Source organism: Sinocyclocheilus rhinocerous, unplaced genomic scaffold, assembly GCF_001515625.1.
Source record: "Sinocyclocheilus rhinocerous isolate Xijiao unplaced genomic scaffold, SAMN03320098_v1.1 scaffold344, whole genome shotgun sequence".
Classification (NCBI taxonomy): Eukaryota; Metazoa; Chordata; class Actinopteri; order Cypriniformes; family Cyprinidae; genus Sinocyclocheilus; species Sinocyclocheilus rhinocerous.
This window is the reverse complement of record NW_015627959.1, coordinates 680451-697176: the sequence shown is the minus strand read 5'-3', so window position 1 is coordinate 697176 and position 16726 is coordinate 680451. Positions and strand designations below refer to the sequence as shown.

The 16726-nt window shown below is 40.6% G+C and overlaps 1 protein-coding gene across 10 annotated transcripts in view; it reads left to right on the top strand.

Annotated features, from left to right (window-relative positions):
* The window catches only part of LOC107737101 (teneurin-3), a 318045-nt gene that overhangs the window by 142572 nt on the left and 158747 nt on the right, over nt 1–16726 (top strand). Inside the window, exon 1 of one of the 10 annotated variants that reach the window (XM_016548526.1) lies at nt 13338–13792. The exons of the other annotated variants lie outside the window; for them this stretch is intronic. The gene's annotated coding sequence lies outside the window, so the exon portion shown is untranslated. Of the gene's footprint in view, nt 1–13337; nt 13793–16726 lie in introns of those variants that run through there. 10 annotated transcript variants of the gene reach the window in all.

Below are 16726 nucleotides of genomic sequence, written 5' to 3'. Positions count from 1 at the left end.
TTTTTCAGGAAATTCAAACAATAAATGCCGTTTTGACGCTCTTTGATAGCGTCTGTATAAACGCCTCAGTTCAAATGGCAGCGCAATCATCTCTTCCTCTTTACTAATAGTTTTAATGTGAAATAAACATGAATGAACATCTCACACCTCATGTAATCACTCAATCAGTGTTTCAACCGTGGAAAGACGTCAATAGAATAGCTTGTAAACAAAATGTCACGTAGCGTTTCATTTACCTCAGGCAAGTCATCAGTGTCCACAGCTCGTTAGTGCGCTATAAATTAAGTGTAGAGAAGAGCTTTTCGCAAAATATTAGACTAGGCTATATACTCATTATATTTTACTTTACCTGTTAGTGATGTCTTAATTATTTAATGTATGTTTAAATAAATCTGTTATGAAACAAGTTATGACAGCCACTGTGTATATGATTATATTTCAACAACAAATAGAAATTGTATAATTTAGAAGTTAATTTAAAAACTCCATTAGGTGCAATTTACATGTTTGCATACAATTTTTTTTTATTTGAGTGTTGATTATTATATAAAAATAAATAGTGTAAACAAAATGTCACGTAGCGTTTCATTTACCTCAGGCAAGTCATCAGTGTCCACAGCTCGTTAGTGCGCTATAAATTAAGTGTAGAGAAGAGCTTTTCGCAAAATATTAGACTAGGCTATATACTCATTATATTTTACTTTACCTGTTAGTGATGTCTTAATTATTTAATGTATGTTTAAATAAATCTGTTATGAAACAAGTTATGACAGCCACTGTGTATATGATTATATTTCAACAACAAATAGAAATTGTATAATTTAGAAGTTAATTTAAAAACTCCATTAGGTGCAATTTACATGTTTGCATACAATTTTTTTTTATTTGAGTGTTGATTATTATATAAAAATAAATAGTAATTGAATTTAAGTTTGGGCTCTGTTGTTAATTGTAACCTTATAATAATGTAAAGGTGCTCTTTATAATTTAGAGCAAAATCTGAGGTAGATTTTTTATCCCTAAGACAATTTTAAGTGTAATTAAATTTAAAGAAAGAGCCATTTGTTCAGTAAACCACATTAATATTAAAAAAGCAATTTTATGTTTAGTTTTTTCCCCCTGCTGTACCAAAACCATACCGAACCGTGACGTCAAAACCGAGGAACATATCGAACCGTCATTTTTGTCTACCGTTACACCCCTGGTAAATACTGTATGTTATTAACTGTATATAAAATCAATAGTGGTCTATGTCCTTATTTAGATTATCTTGGTTATGTCTACAGCCAGCCGCCCCCAACAAGGGACAGAGGATAAAAAAAATATGATGAGCTCAGTGTAAAACCTCTAGGGGTCAATGGAAAGTCCCCATCATGATAGGAAATCTAACATGTGTGTGTGACTGAGAAAGTTAGTGAGAAAGAGAGTTAGAAAGTTATTTTGCTTTTAGCTCAGTTGGAGAACTCCGGTTCTTGGAGGATACAGCGGACTTTCTTCCATTTTGTGTCACCATACCCCCTCGGTGTGGTGGACTTGGCTGTGTGTGTGTGTGTGTTTGTGTGTGTGACAGCTGAATGGATAATGCCGTGGAGTTAAGGAAAAGCCTAGAGTGAAACCAGACTCGCTGCCCTGCCATCAATCCGCCTGTCGTCTTCCTTCCCTCTCTTTATTCCTCCCTCTTGCTTCCTCTTTCTCTATTTCTCTCTCTCTCTGTGTAATGCAGGCCTAACCTTTGAGGGCTGTTTGGGTGAACTTATTTGTCACCTTCCAGGCTTCCAGTAGTAAAAAGAGGGTCCAGTACCCTTATTGGGAACCTGTAATGGAGAAAAAGAGAGAAACAGAAGTATATAGAAAGAGAATACAGGAACTGGAGAAGATGGAGTGAGCAAGTACACATATCCATCACAGAGCACAGTCAGTGCAATGGAACTGCTGTTGCCCCATGGGGAAAAAAATGAACCCTCAGCAGCACTCATCCGTTCTGAGTGCAAGCTGCCGTTAGCCCTATGATCGATACATGACCCTCTGACTAGCTTAAGGTGACCAGATTTCTGAAATATATCAATAAATCATTTTCAGTGTTATTATCTAAGAATAAAAAAATTGTGTGGGGGGGGGGGTGAATCTGGTTTTATGTATTTTGACCGTGGTCGATCATCCTCTATCATACAACTCTAAATTATATTTATAACAGCATTTCTTGCAATTTTATGTAATGCATTCAAATTATACGACAATGACAATGTAAATTAACATTACTAACTATGAAAGCAAAGAATTTACACCAATTGAATTTACACCATGTAATTTAAAAATATATTTATTTTTTATAGAATTGTCATTAAATATAGTTATATATATATATAGTAATTATTTTACATTTATAATGTATATTGATATTATATTATAGTTTATATATTTTATATTGTAGGTCATATATTTTTGAATTTGTGAGGTGAAATAACAGGGACATTTTTGAGGAAACTAGTTGGGGACAAACCACCAAAAACAGGGACTGTTCCTGGAAAACAAGGATTCCTGGTGACCCTAGACAAGAGTATTGGCATTCCAAAACAATCATTCAGACCGCTCATTTTCGTCTTTCCCAAAACAGTGAACTGTCTAATTCTCTGAAACTAAGGGACTGTTCTGCATTGGCTAAGTCTCTTTCTCAAGCTCTACATGCTAACCCCTTTGTCTGTTGCCTGCTAAAAGCCCCGCTAAGTTCAACCAAACATTTTCTCTGGGATTTTTGTCCAGACAAAGACCCAATACTGGTCGGGCTTTTGAAAAGCAGGGCCGTTGCATAAAAGTGGGTGATTGTCCTGCCGCTGTATAGAGGCCCTGGTGTTCATGGCTGCCGTTATGCCATTAAGCCTGTTGTGTGAAACCGAGCAAGCCTCTAGATTAGCCGGCCCTGCGTCGATGCGGCCTTTTGTGCCCCGCCGCCTTTCGAATCCTGCAGTCGTGACCAACAAAGCGTGAAATGAGTAAATAACGCCCCTCGAAGAAAGCCCAACATTTTACACCATTGTCCACGGTCCCCTAAGCCGCTTAAAGACTTCAAATGTTTGCCACTTCTCTGTTCTTCCTCTCTTTTGAACAGTAAAATGATAATGACAGTCATTGAAATGTGTTTGTTTTTATCTCATATCTAAATGCCAAATGATATGTTCCCAGAGCATGACCGATGCGTGTATGCGAAATGTGTGTGATTTACTGGAGTGATTTGGCACGTTTAGAAGTGAAATTAGTGTGAGAAGTGGAAATGTGGGGAATCGCCGATCTCTACAGGCCAACGCTGAGCTATGAGCTATTGGGTTTGAACTAACGAGAGGCCAAATAATCTGAGGGAGGAACTCCATGCCATCTGTAGCTCTTTCTCTAGTTCTCTATCTGCCGTTCTCTCTCTTTGTCAAACATTAGCAGAGAGACCAAAAAGATTGCTGGGTTTGCTGTGCTTGCTAGAGTAATGTAGCTCCATCTGAAAGGAGACCTATCATGAAAATGTTACACAGATGCTCAGATGGGTTTCTGTGGTGGTCCATATGGTGGAATAGCACAATTAATTTCCAACAGACGCATTTTAAGAGGTTGGGAAATGGTGTCATATGTAGTCTATGTCATAAATATAGCTACTAATAAATGAAGGCTCCTTCACATGACTCATGTTAAACCCACCTTTTAACACAAGGGTCATGACCTGCATATGACCAAGCACTGCACATACCATTGTATTAGCTGATTTTGATTGTTTTATTCTTTGTTAAATGTCATAGAATAGCTAATGTGTATAATATAAAATTAGATCACTGATTTGTGGATATGCCTTTGACATTGTGACCAGGATCATCGTCACTATCATTGTCATGGAAGTCAAGCTCTTTCACCACAGGGCTAGGCACAATGTTCCTGGTTGACCTTCATGATGATGATGATCCATCAAGGTCTATGGTATAGGAAGTCATTTTGTTTTGGCTCCATAAACTGAAGATCAGACATCTCTTTTCTGTCTTGATTCCCACGCTAGTACCACCTATTTAATGATGTGCCATGTGAACAATCTGGTAATCATTGGCTACGCTTTAAAAGGCCAGATGCTAACAGGGTTAAAGTTGAAACTGTCTGAACTTTGAGCATCCATTGCAATGCTCAACCTGCAGAGGTAACTCTGTGGCTGCATTTGGGTATTTATTTTATTTTAAACGAACAAACGAATGAATGAATGAAGTGTGCAAAGGTTTTATGTCTATAACATACATTTTTTTTTAATTTAGAGTGTTACTTGTACAGTTTAAAGGCTTTTTTATGTTAGATTGGTGTCAAATATTTGCATTTATGTGAGCCAACAGTGACATGAACAAGAGATGTTGCCCTGTTACATTTGCCTTAAACCAGTTGTGTGGTTTAGGTTAGAGTTTTAGGGTTAGGTTTAGAATCCAGGAAGAGTATGTGAGGCCTGGATTAGTAAAAAGTGCAACCTCATGCCAGAAAAGCCCTAGCAACGGTCAGCGGGCGATGCTGCAGATTTAGTGTTGGAATAACACTAATCCAGGTAGGTTCCAGCAGGATAATCGGGACATGAGAACATTGCCCTTAAGAATGTTGCATTAGACCAAGCAGAATTTGAGAGAGGAACAGAAAAGGAGAGTAACACATACACCCTCTTATGACCTTTTCTTTATGGCAGCCAATCTGGTTTGTAAACATTAATTTATTCATGAGCCTGCATCTGGCTGTTTAAACAAGAAGCACAACCCAGCAGCAATAAAAAGGAAAGGTTGACTGAGTCAGACACAATACACATTGACAGAGAGAGCGAGTTCGAGATTGAAGAGTCTGTATCTAATAAACACGCTCGTGTGCCTATGCGAGCCCGACAGGTAGTGACTTAAGGTTATAAATTCCTCTCCATCAATCTTTATAAGCATTCCATATCACAAACCATTAAACTTCAGTGATACCCAATAGGATGTAATTGAAAAGCGATTCATGAAATGTTGACTGACTGTGATGGCAACTAAAAATGTTGTGCAACGTCAGTTTAAAGGTGGACTCTGAGAGAATGAGGCTGAGAGAAGTACTGTAAAACAACCATCAAACTATGTCACCAACAACCAGCAGCTTAAATCATTTCACCACTCTTGAAAAGATACAATCACACACATATTGATTATTGGATCTAAAAACAAACTACAAGAACAGTGTGATCGTTTAGGGCTGCTTCTGTTGTCTATTTGTTAGCCTGTTCAGTATTGACAGTGTAAGCAGAAAGCATTAATTGTGGAGGTGTCACTTTAAGACCCAGGGAGACAGAATGATGTAATGCCAGTATATTTGCCCTCACTGGAGACTGTCATCGGTCTCTGGGCCGAGCGCCCATTTCGAATGAATCTTCAGGTCGCATTAGGCTGTAGATCAAGCCAAACTACAAATTGGGATGCCTCGTAGCCCAAGTTTTACCCAAAGCGCAGTAGCACCTCCCAGCTTTGCCCGAGATGGAATTATGAATATTTCCTCCATCGTTGTTTTGAGCTCGGTGGACAAAGCTGGCTGTGTATTTGCAGTGCTTGTCCAGTGTGTGTGATGTGTTGGGTTCAGCTGGAGGTTGTGTTCACTTCCCTATGGGGCGATTGCTAGCTGCTGCCATCAGCACAACTCCTGCTTATTAAGCCAGTGTCAGACATGTGGGTTCATATTCTTGGCTCTGACCCCACCCTTTCCTTCTCCATCTGCTTGGACCGTCTTATCTGCAGCCTCATTTGTCTCGCAAACCTGTTATTACCTGCAGCAGGGATGAAACTCGCAGTGTGTGTAGGTGTAGCTGCGGTTAGAGTGTAGTGCACTCTGCTTCCACCACATGGACTCTTTAGCATTGCCCTCGCCGTGCACCTTGATACGCCCTCCCTTCCACCTGCCTGTGAGCATGATTGGCCGGGCCCGAGGGGAGGCTGGGAAATCACCTGCTCCATTTAGCCAGGTTGTAGTGGTGATGGCAGGCCCGGGCGTCCTGCTAGCAGGCCTTTGTGCTGTGCCCGATGCACTAAAACAGTGGGACTCCTGATTAGCGTGAATGGAGTTCTCCAGCATGGGCTCTGCTCTTTATGATCATGGTGATTGTTGTTATTTAGCCCTTCTGTGGGTTAGATCGGCGTACTGCCATCCTGGAAATCTTTCTGACAGCGCAACAATTATCTGTGATCTGCATGACTCGCACCACAGCAGAAAAGTAGTCCAAAAAAAAAGAATAAATAAAATATGACCACCACCAATCGCCCCCCTTTCCAAAAACCCAGTCTTGCTCTTTTTTTCAGTCCTGTTTCAGTCTTTCTATCCATTTCTATCCTTGCCCTTTTCTTTGCTGCTCTTTCACTTGGTGTAGCCCCTGGCCCGAGCCCGGCAGGGAGCCGTGGGGCCGCTGAATGAAGTGGCTTAGCTGAGCCGGCCTCCCTCTTTCACAAGGGTCACCCCAGGGAGTCTCTTCTCATAAGGGACAGCAGCAGCTGTGTCTGCCCCCTGCCTACACCTCCCACCCCATAATCCAGCTTGTGTTGAACTGCATGGGGCGCACATACATCAAGATATGGAGGGATGGGTCAGGAGGGAGAAAAAAAAAGAGCTAAAAATGTGACATAGTGAGGGTGTATAAGAGAGCACATCTCCTGGAGAAGGTGGCATATTGATATTCCAGTTGTATGGGACAGAGCATGCACTAGTGACAATAGATACTCTCTCTTTCTGCTCACGTCTCCATGGAGGCCTGAACTGATGCTCAGTTCTCAAAGTCTCGCATGTTGCATTACAGTGACGGCAATAAAATTCTCTGCTCACTGGCTTTTGTTTAATGGCCAGTGCTTATCCAAAATAAGTAGGGCGTTCAATTGAACGTGTTCATTTAATCTGGTTAATTATAAATACAATAATGTGTTTAAAAAACAACAACACAGTGACCCATACAGAAAGTTTCAGTAGCAGTACAACCGCCATGTTTTTGTGTATTTGTTCACACAGGACACGTTCTTTCATTCATAAAACAGATAGACGCAGCATAACCAAATGGAACAGAATTTATAGAGGTCTCAAATTGCTTTTTTTTCGGAGAAAACTACTTAGCAGGATGTGACAGGACTGCCAAAGATATCTCGTAAAAAATATTTTGACTTCTAAAGCCCTTTTCATGTTCAAACATCATGTTCAATGATTTACTTCTCTGCTTTAATGTAATAATGTAATATCTTGGAATAATCTTCAAAATTTCATATATAATTGTGACAATTTGGATTAATTCATTAGCATATCAAGAAATGAAATATTGAATTTGATGGATAGCCCTATTAGTAAGCTGCAATCACAATGTTGTTTGCCCACCGTCACAAGAAACGAGCAGCAGCACCATGGGAAGTCTCTTGAATTCTGTGGAGGAAAATCTCTGGCAACAACCTCCATCTGCCATCTCAAAGAGATTTTTAGATGTTTATTGCATCGTACGACATAAAACAAATCCCCATTTTTGTATTCCTCCCCTGCTCCCAAACAGCATCCGTTAGAAGCGGCGGCTCGGCGACAGTCCATCTCAGCGTGCACTGTCCTCTGCTTTTCTCTAAGTGAGGTATTTTTGTGAAATCATTACACCAGTGGGTCAGTCTGATATATGATATCATTACAAGCCCCTGTAAATACACCCTCATTTTTTTCTTTCATTCTGTGAGCGGGAGGCAAATGTAGCACATGATCAATGCTCAGTGAGAGAAAAGAGACTCTCTGAGGGAGACGCCTATTGACTCGTAGCACGTAAGCCTTCTCTGCATATGCATTTGCTTCATCAGAAATATTCATTCGTTCTGGGCAGGCAAAGCGGCAGTGAAAATGAGCTTCCACAGCTTTGCCCCCTGTGATACCAAATGGACAGGAAAATGGGAGCTCTGTGGTTAGATTTTCATTTTATTTTGTTTTTGTTGATTTTGTCTCTGGAGACAGGATTTGGACCTCGCTTCAAAATGCATATCTGTCTGTGGGCGGTCATTATTTGAGAATTGTGGGGCATATTAAAAGGACAACTCAGCTGTAGTTCGGCATTGGCGTCGTTTGGCACGCGCTAAAGGGCTGGGAAGACTTTATTTGTGTAAACTCATATCAGTCGGACAATAATTTTTATCTAATACTCAATACATTGACATGTAAACCATTTCAGTCGCAATTTTTTTAACGTAAATCGCCAGCCCTCTGCAACAGCGGTTTTGATAATTGCATGTAATTGGACTTCTTAAGAAGTTATTCCTTAAAGTTTTGTGAAGTAAAGCTTTAAAAGGCTAGCTGGTGTTGTGATGTTAATCTTAGCGTGTACCCATTAGTGCTGCAGGGCTCAAAGATACAGCTGGAAAATAAATGAATTAAGCTCTCTAAATTTAAACTAGCTTTCCATCAGTTTTAATGCCCTCACTCACTAATGAAGAAATGAGCAATAATTGGCGCAGGTAGGTTTTGCAAGCACCTTCTGTTGAGAATTAGCACGTAAGAGTTGGAAACAGGTAGGAGTGAATCAACAGTCACTTTAAATAGGCATTCACTTCTCTCACACTTCTATCTCACTTCTCTCTCCTCTTTTAGCAAGTCTGTTCACACCTGCACGAGGGCACAGGCCTAAATTACCTCCTGTCTTAGTTATAATTAACTACGGTGTCTTGTTTGATGTTTGAATAGAGTTGTCTGAAATTGGCGCTAATTTGCATCTAATTACGCAGAGATACTGAGACATGTTTGCCATCTCCATCAGCATCACTTTACGAGACACAATCGTGCATTTCTAATGAGTCCTGACGCTGTGTCACATTTCTAAATGTGGTTATGGCTATTGAGTGGATGGGTCAGGGCTTGTGCTGTATTAATTTTTCTCTGCAAACAAAGGCCTGCTGTATAAATCTAATAGAAAATTCACACTGTTGATTTCCCTGCATCATTGGGCAGCACTTTAAAATACAATTCAGTTAAATCCAACCCTTACTGTTCTGCTGAGTAAAGTACCATGACCAGTTCAAGGTCTTAACATGAAAAAAAAAGATATTTTTATATTAATATTAAGGCATATTAAGAATCTGAAGTCCATTAAATCTTCGACAGTGTCCTCTGAGTGGTTAGAAAATCAATAGCCCATTATGCCTTGTTACATGTCATCTGATTCATCTACAGGTTTGGCAGTAACAATATCTGTATTTACCAGTGAAACATTGCACTAATAGACCGTCACACCACATTACAGAAGGCTCTAATTTAATCAGCGCAGGTGTGGGTGTATGTAAGTACTTTACGACACTTTTTGTGCCCAAAATATCTTAACAATCTAAGCTAAATTGGTTTTCACCACCCATTTAATTTTTGATTGATATGAAGCAGATTTTGCATTGTTTTCTGAAGGCAGGGATTGTGTTTTTGCCCAGGCCTCTGTGAAGACCACGCACTGATCTCACACCAGCCATGGCGCAAGCAGCTGCTGCTTGGCTGTTGTGTTGCTGAGCCATCTGTGACTCTTCTACTAGCGGCATATTAATCTACGACACTAAACTAGCCTGCCCTTGAAGGGAATTTAAGCTAAATTTCTATCTGCCTTTTAGATGAATCGCAAAAGTGTGTATGTCCGTGTCATATATTGAACCTTTCCCAGGCACTAAAAGCCATCTTCCTGTTACTGGTTTAGGAAAAATGAATTAGTATCGGAAAACCTAACAATCTCTTTGCCACAGCCCTCCTCAAGCCCAAAGTCACTTGACCCCTTGTGACCTCTAAGGTCACGCCCTGTCTTACATTTGGCTTTCGGGCCTGTCAGCATAGAGTCGGGTCTGGAAGCAAAGTGACATGTCCTCTGATTGATGCTGACCCCTTATTGAACTCGCACCCCACGCAGACCACTGTCCACAGGGGATGGCTGTGGGGCTTTGAACACCAATACCTATCAAAGTCACACACAGCATACACATGCTTTTCACAGATTTTTTTATTGGTGTTTGTTATTGTCCAAATAGAACACGCTGTGGTTCCCTTCTCGGGGGGCACAAGTTTTTTTTTTTTTTTTGTGGTACAGCCTACTGATCAGGCCTGGGCTATGGGGGCCGGGAAATTTAAGCAACAGCTCTGCCAAGTCATAAATAAGTATCAAGTATAATATCAGCCTGTGTGTATTAAGGAAAGAAAGACAGCAAGTCCCAGAAGACACAGAGAGATGAGTTGCCACTGTAGGAGAAAGTTCAAACAACGTGCGTGCATGTGGCTTGTTTGCGCTGGGGCTTAAGAGCGCTGTGGGGTGCTGTATTCACCAGGGGCTGCAGGGACTGGCACGGTGTGAGCAAACAGCCTTCTCTTTTCCATGGCCTGCTCTGCGGCGGCATCAGTGGGAATATGAGAATGAGGCTGAGAGAGTGAAAAAGAAAGCAAATGTAATAGAGGAAGGTCCCGCTGTACATGCGTGACCTGCATTAGCATTACCACCTGTCGTCATCCCTCGACGAATCCCCATCAGCTGTCAGTCATTCCCAACTTCTCCTCATCGGCCGTGTCAATCTCCCCCGTCCGTCGCTGCGAAGCACTGTCACTGTGGAGTGGACTGTTTACCTCATTACACAACCTTCTCGGAGATGGTAAACAGCTGGCATAGGCAGGCATACGGGCAAATAAGCAAGCAAATAGGAATAAAAATTGAATGTTAAGTGCAGTACCTGGGGACACAAGAGAGGAGAAGGCACCCCGGGCGGATTAGCGGCCGGTAGAATCAGTTTCTCTGCGGTGACAGGCCCTCACACTTCACTGACTGATGGATATACTCGTCCGCTCTCTGCAACTATGCTTAATTTGCAACTTAATGATCCGGTGGCCTGTTCCGCAAACCCGCCGCACATAAACTCTGCGCAGTGCTAAAGTCAAGCTTAGCAGGTTGCACATGTGTTCAACAGCGGCAGCGTTTTTATGGTAAGCAGAAACTGCACATACACTCTCGTACGGCCGAGCGAGCTTACCCATAGAGCTTTGAACACGACGAACAATAGAACGAAAAATTGTTTTTCTTTTTTATCCTTCTTTCCCTCTCACCCCGCAAACAATCTGCATTGTAATGCAAAAGCAAGTGGAGCAGAGAGGCACAAGAAAAAAAAACATAATTTAAAAAAGCACAACATATATCACGTCTACTGTCAAGCCCTATACACTTGTGCATGCAGAGCGATGAGGGCGTTTAGAATTAGATTACAGCGATCATTAAAGAGAGCAATTGTTGAGTCATGCTTTCTGTGATGTGTTGCGGCCGCTCCGAGCTCTCCACGTGCATGCCTTTAATGAGTCCTTTGTTTAAAGTAGGCATTGATCGCCCTCTTCATAACCCTTTCCTTGCAGAAAAGCTCTTTTGAGAAGAATATTAACAATATAACCAAATGCAGATTAGTTTACAGTGAGCTGTCATATATTAATGGCTGTTTGGCTATATGTCTTTCAGTTACTGCTGTGTGTATATGCATGCATCTCCAAGGTGTCTCGTTACAGATCCCCTCAGATGTGAAGATGAAGTGTAATCTGGTGTAGGATCATCTAACATGTGTGTCTGGGTAAACAGACAAGCTAACAGAAACACTCACATTTACTAAGAACATACCATTGACTTATAATATCTAAGACTAACTTTACTTCTAAAAGTAAAATTGCAATTGTATTTAGGAATCTTTTTGTGCAAGATTTTTTTTAAAAGTAAGTTAATACTTCTATTTAGCAAGGATGCATTTAATTGAACAGAAGTCATAGTAAATGCATTTATAATGTTACAAAAGATTTCTATTACAAATAAATGCTGGTCTTTTGAACTTTCTATTCCTCAAAAAATCCTGAAAAAGATTATCTGGTTTCCACGAGAATATTAAGCAGCACAACTGTTTCGTGAGTGAATGATTTCTGAAGGATTATGTGACACTGAAGACTGGAATAATAGCTGCTGAAAATTCAGCTGTGCATCACAGTAAATTACACCATAAAACATTTTAAAATAGAAAACATTTATTTTAATTTAAAAATTATATTACACAATATTATTGATTTTACTGATTAAAAATCTTACCGACCCCAAACTCTTGAGCTGTAGAGTATATAAACTGTAAGTTCCAGCACACACACACTCTCTCTCATGTAGATAGTCTGTATGTAAGAATGTGTAAAACAAGTACATTTGGTGCCTTCAGTCTGCACATTTATACACATAGAACACTGATAATCCATTTGATCAGATAATTGCCAGAGTGCCTGAGAGAATATATTTAGTAATGGACTTTATCACTCTTTTAAATTGCCACTTATATTTGAGCAAATAATTAGAAAGCTGAAGATTGCCACATCAATATTCCACATTCCCTCATGTCAAGTAGAGCCAAAAAAAACGCTGAGACCCAGACGTCCAGAACAATACTTTATTATTTAGTAACGGCCAGTGCAAAATACTTGTCAGAAATCTAAAAAATAGTTCTTCTGCATAGAAATGTAGTGAGACTCGGTCTCTCTCTCAGTGAAGTAGAAAGGCTAATGGCCTCTCCTGAAACATGCCCGTAGGGGGTGATCATAAAGTCATGCATTTATGCACAAATATGTTCTGTTCACACCGGACCCGCTCCCAGCCATGCTCCTAAATCAAACAAAATAGCCTTCAAACTTTCACTTGTGCTTTTCTTTATGGGCCACTGGACTCTGGAAATGCTTCAGTTTTCTATTTTTGTTTCGCATGATTTCTGCAATTTTGACACCAATAAAATGGCTGAAATTGTAATAGGTGACAATTGTGGTTGTTATAATTGCAATTACTTGCTTGGCTTTCAACACAGGGTCCATGTGCAAAAATAGAGTCTTGTTTTGGTAATTGTAAAGAACCTTTTGTGTAAGGAAAAATACTGGATTGTAGTCGTTGCTCTGAATTGTTTGTATTCATATGTGTGTGTGTGTGTGTGTGTGTGTTTTAGGAGAAAAAGAGAGTTTATAAAAGAATAGCAGGACTGAAACTTTAGAAGGAAAGAACTGTGTCAAGGTGGGCTTTCTTTTCCTCCCTCAACAGCAGCAGTAACTGCTGCAGACCCGGGGATTCTGTGTTTGTGTTGAAGGTGTGTGTGTGTGTGTGTGTGTGCATGTGCATTCAGGGGGGTGACTGAGGAAAGAACAGATCTTTTGGCTTCCAAATGGTTAATGCAGCTCAGAAACCCCTCCTATTCCCTTCCACCCCTACTGCTGTCTCCTCCCCCAGAGTATCAGATTGACAGAGGCTCGACCAATAGCGTGTGCCGGGACCAGCCATGCGTGACGGGGGCTTCATCGAGGACTGCAAACTTCCCAGTGCATCAGCAGCCTCTGCGATCAGCACAGCCTCCGCTTGAGCGAGAGAGAGAGAGTGAGAGAGAGAGAGAAAGCAGCAACAGCATAGAGTGTTAGAAAGAGAGAGATAATCAGAACACATGATGCTTCTTTAACCTCTCTGTGACCAACCGTGTCTGTTTAGACAGCTGCCATCCTGCGTTTTTCATCTTTCTTTTTCAGTTTTTTTTTTCCACCTTGAGTTTTCGCTCTTCAGTGGGAACATCGGAACACTGATCTTGTACGTGCCGCGCGCAGGTCTGGCTGCCGTGCATGTGTGTGTGAGAGCGGCTGTGTGCGTGCATGTGTGTGCACGGAATGGGAAGAGGACGTTAAGTATTCTGAGCTGAGTCTTGATGACCCTCTACAGCCCTGGAGTGGGGGGTTCATTTTAACCCTTCAGGTCATCGCTGGAGGAGCCCTGACCAAGGTAACATCTGAACACCACCCCCTTCTCCCCCCGTTAATGCATGCTCATAGATTCAACTGTTCTGCTGTCCGATGTGCACTGCTTCCCTCACACTCTTGTCCGATTTCTCTTTTCATTCATTTAGTCTTTATCTTCATGGTCTAGGCATGTGTGCATGTTTGGCGGATCATTTAGTGGCTAATGAATCTATTGCAGTTCTGTAATTCGAATTGTTTGATTCAGAAAATCAGCTAGTTTGAATTAAAGAGAAATACTGAGACACAAACTAATTTATTTTGTCATCACAACTTTTTTATTATTTTATATTATCTATTTATTTATTAAAGCAACACTGTTTGCTCTCAAATGTTATAGTTTCACAATTAATAGGATGCTACTAGGCAGTGCGGCATTTCTGAAAATCACTACGTCCTCTGTAAACCGCCCCTGATCGTGATGCTTCAGAACACACTCATAATTACCTGATTCGTTTACATGCTTTTTTTCCTCTTATATTCCCTCTGAGTTAATTTTTGATTAGCTTCGAGGAGGACAGACAGAGAGTGGTGGCTTGTGTAACTGCTGCGTGCCGCCGCTCAAAAATTTACAGTGCAGCTAATTGGAAGCAGCTTCAGCGTGGAATTTCTCACACGCTCTGCTACGTTTTCAATTGAACCGCTCGCGCTGTCCGCTCCCCTGGCCCACTTGATGGATGGTGAAAGATCCCGATATCCGCACCCATCTGAAAAGTTTAATTATGGGTTTTGGTCAGAAAAGCTTTTGATCGATGTGCGGAAATGTGCAGGATAGTCATTTAGTTTAAGTAATTTATTTAGTCTCTTTGTTTGTTTTTCCAATTTAAGTGGAAGTGAGTTGCAAATGTGTGTGTGAGAGTGTGTTTCCTTGAGCATTCGTCTGGCTGGATTTCTCCTGCACTTTTCAGAACGTCAAATGATTTTCAGTTTTGGGGCTTCACACGTAAAGAAGGAATGAAGAGGAAAAAGTGGTCCGCTGTGTGTATCAAATGCAACGCAGAGCCTCTGACCTCTTCGCCATGAGGAATAAGCTGTCAGATTGGCTATTGAGTCTGGGCCATGTGCGGAGGTGTTTAATGTCCCTTTTGCAGCAGGCGTTAGTGTATGGTTCCACTTTAAACCCTGTATCACGCTCACATTTGATTTATGATCACGCTCGTCTCCTCTGATTCCAAACAGAAACCGATTTCGGAGTGAAAGCAAATGATTGGTTTGATTTTTCTTTTTTTTTTTTTCAAGGGAGAAAAATAACAAAAGAAAAGGAAAAAGCCATCTTCCCTTTCTGTACCCCCACCTTCACTTCATACTCCCGTGTCTCCCTATTTCTCTCTCTGTCTCTTACAAATGGGGCTAGATCTCCTAGCAACCAGAGCTCTTTTTGCTTTGTGTGATATATGTTCAGTGTGTGCAGTAATCTTGCTGATGGAGTGCATTACTGGAGATGGTGCTATTACTCAAAGAGTTTCAATTACCTTTGATACCAGCCAGTAATATAGGTTGATTTACTGTGCTGTAAAACGAGCTAGGTCACATTTTCTTATCCATATATTTTTTTGTTTTATTATTTTTTATTACGCAATGATGATGAAGGGTGTTTTGGATGCCCTAGGTGGGAAGCGGATCGGGTCATTGGGAGCCGGTTTGATCGAGCTTGTCTCTCGTTTGCTCATTTAAACATTACCAAGCCTCATATTTAATTCATGCAGGGAAAAATTGGTTTGGGTTGGGGCTGCGCATGTGGCGCTTTAAATGGAAAAGCGAAAAAGTGAGAGAAAATGTTGCGGTTCACGGCCCAGGCGTCTCCGCCCTTCGTCTGCCATCGGCCTTTTTTAAGATTTCTTCAGAAATGTGTTTCTCTCATTAAAAAAGGGGGGAAATATGAATGAAACTGAAATGAATTGCAACATGTGGCAAGTACAAGAAAGAGCGGGAGTGATTGACATTTTTCGCACCAGCTCCTCTTTTGTTAGTAAAGCACCTCATTCTGTTTCCTTCTTTTTTTTTTCTTTTGCCGCTTTTAATATCTATTAGAGCTGTCAGTTTGATTTTCTTATCATTTTCTTTGTTCTTATTATGCATCTGTGAGAAACAATACACTCCGATTTAAAAAGTAGAAAATATAAAATAGAGCAAGTGAGAGCAAGATGGAATAAAAGATTCGGATATACTCTGAAGTGGAGAAAGATACACAGCATCATCTGCAAAGATAGTGACCGAGACGTATAGATTGAGATAAATGAAGAGCAAGAAGAATAAAAAAGAGAGGCTGATGAGGGATGAGGTGTGTGTGGAATAAGCGAGTCTTATCTAGATCGGTGTCCATATTGGTAAGCTCTAATGTTCTGCTGTCTCGAAGAAGAAACATCTAGAAACGGTCAGGCCCTTCTGGACAGCAGAAAGGCTGAGGCTCTAACCACTGTAAAGCCAGATAACATCCCAGACACTATTGATCTGTTTTATTTTCTCATCACAACTCTTGTTTTATCACAGCCAACCACTCTGATAAGATAGACCAAACCTACACACACACACACACACACATACACACTAACAAACAAGCTGAATTTGGGTTATGGAAGTTTTGGAATTATTGATGTGGCAATCTTCACCTTCATATTTATTATTACTAAAATCCAAAAGTAAGTGTGCACACTGATAAATTCATAGCGACTACACGAGGCATTGTCCTCAAATGTTCCTTTGCTCTAATGAGGTCTCTGAGCTGTAGTGGTTTTCTTTAGAATTTCAGTCAGTTTAATATGATTATCTTAATTTAAAAATACTTTCAGATTTATTTAAAATATACCTGCTCTGTACAGAAATTGTTTTACAGTTTTATATATTCAAATATAACAGCCACAGTATGTATGTTTTTTATCAGTATGCTTATATATATTTACTTTTCAATTAAAAAAAGTAT